General features: G+C 50.3%; 1 long non-coding RNA gene across 1 annotated transcript in view; it reads right to left on the minus strand.

Annotated features, from left to right (window-relative positions):
* Nucleotides 1-880: 880 nt before the first annotated feature.
* The window catches only part of LOC112493680, a 4,050-nt gene continuing 2,810 nt past the window's right edge, over nucleotides 881-2,120 (minus strand). Inside the window, exons 2-4 of the long non-coding RNA XR_003058250.1 lie at nucleotides 1,388-1,861; nucleotides 1,053-1,328; nucleotides 881-980 (exon numbers count right to left, since the gene is read on the minus strand). This is a non-coding gene — a long non-coding RNA (uncharacterized LOC112493680). The remainder of the gene's footprint in view (nucleotides 981-1,052; nucleotides 1,329-1,387; nucleotides 1,862-2,120) is intronic.

Below are 2,120 nucleotides of genomic sequence, written 5' to 3' on the forward strand. Positions count from 1 at the left end.
TTCCGGCATCCCTTTACGCTCGGATGTTGGATATACCCACTGGAAACTAAAACGTAGAATTCCTTGGCTGTAACGAGATAGAATGGACGTCTGAGTGTTGCGGAACAGCGGCATGGCGGAAATACGAAAAGGCAGGAAGGTCCTGGGCCGCTTCGTCTCTAAGGCTACGGAAGGCATGCTGAACGAGACCTTTGTGCAAAAACTTTGGACCCTAAGTATCCTAGGAAATCACAGCCGTGAGGATAATTGAAGATTTCAAGGAGTGCTCCTAGAAAGTCTTCTTCTGAAAGCGGAGCAGCAGTAACTCCGTCCAGGAGAATCCTTTCAAGGATCCCGAAGATGCGCTGATTGTCTACACCGTCTCCTAGATGTGTAGCCGAGATGGCAATGGAAGGAGAAGCAGGATGCGACTTCGAGATGGAATAAAGATTTTCAAGCAAAGCGAATTGGGACGAAGTCGAGCAGATGGGCGCGTTTACATCCGCGGGCGTTAAGAAGACACGACTCGCGGTAAGGGACGAACCGAATTGTTATTTTACCCCCCGCCCCCCCCGCTCTCTCTTGGCTGGTTAATTACCTTTGCGCAACATGGTCCATTCTTTGGGAAGCAGCTCGGCCGCTCGGTGGTTTGAACGTTCCTATATCACTGAGCCGATCCGTACACGTCGAATAAATCCTCCTTTGCCTTTTGTATCGATCTGCCCGTAGATGGGTAATCGCCGCGTTACAATACCTATCGCAGCAGCCTCCCAATGGGTCAGTCGGTCGATCAACCAAGACAACCTGTCGAAATCCGCGTTCTTTCTTTCGGGCTCTGGAACCTCAAGGGACTGGAGAGAGAGAGAGAGAGAGAGCACTCTTGGAGTGCTCCCGAGTGCTCGCTCGCCGTTCTTAGTTCTGCCGAAGCAATCTTCCAGGAGCCGCACGGTCGACCAGGAGCAGCCAAATGCCTTGAGGCACCAACAGCTCACGTTACGAGGCTAGAAAGATAAACAGCGGCAGTGCTTTCCCATTCGATAATTTAAGGCATAACAAAAGCATAGCAAACTCACCGTTATGTTGATACGTGCCAGCGACTTTCCAGCCCTATTCCGCTGCCTCCCTCTCTTCGCAGGTGCTTTACTTTTCCGTTTCTTCTTCTCTCAATTTTTCAAAACTTTCTGCGCAAGGGGCTTTCGTCAGGGCAAAGTATACGGTCACGATTGAATGGAGCTTCGAGTCCATAAAAGGTTCGATCGCTCATTATGATTCTCCAGGCGATTCCTCTTTTCCTGGTCTATCCTAGTGGCTTCCCTTCCTCCTTTTCACTTCTTTATGACAACCTAAGCCTGACATAATAAAGTTTATACGGACATGTAGCATGGCGGAGGGCAAGTATGTGCTTTACTCGTGCTGACTCCTGCTCCGGCTTCTCGCAAAGCTCCGTGAAGCCTCCTGCCGCAGCTGCCTTGCTTTTCCTCTTGAGCATTCGCATCGCGACGCGTTCCGTTGAAAGTGCTGCAGCCTTAGTAATAACCGATATCCCCCTCAAGATTCCGAGGTATAATGGCGGATGGAATTTTTATGGAGCTGCATTTTTCGAGCTCAATGTTTTATCGAGACTCCAGCCTCCTTCGAGTGGTACTCTTGGGCTCTGGCGCTTCCAGGACGTCCCGAGGCTTCGCGCGGGGGAATTCCGTGCTGGCACAAGCCACTATCGCGCTCCATTCTACCAGGCGCCTCTATTCTTCGGGAAACCGTTAAAAGCAATCCATGCTTCATTCCGCTCTGGGCTTTCATTCTTCGATAGGCATTTTCTAGACCATCCTGCCTCCCAGCTCCTGCTGCCTCTCGCAATCAGGGCATCGTCCTAGCATTATATCTACAATTGTACATACATAGACATTCTCATACCGCAAGCAGGTTAGCAGGTAGCAGCTTCCGGGAAGGGAAGCAATGCGGTTTAGCCGAGTAAACGATTGGTGCGGAAAAATGGGGATGAAAGAGCAATATGGAGTGAGAGGGTAGAGGAAGTGGAAAAGGACAGGCAGGAAGGAGCGAGAGAAGGAAGCAAGACGGGATTATGAGTTTATACCGGGTTTCCGTGGCTGCTACAACAGTTTATACGACTATTCGATTTT

The sequence above is a fragment of the Cephus cinctus genome, unplaced genomic scaffold, assembly GCF_000341935.2.
Source record: "Cephus cinctus unplaced genomic scaffold, Ccin1 Ccin1_scaffold0126, whole genome shotgun sequence".
Lineage (NCBI taxonomy): Eukaryota > Metazoa > Arthropoda > Insecta > Hymenoptera > Cephidae > Cephus > Cephus cinctus.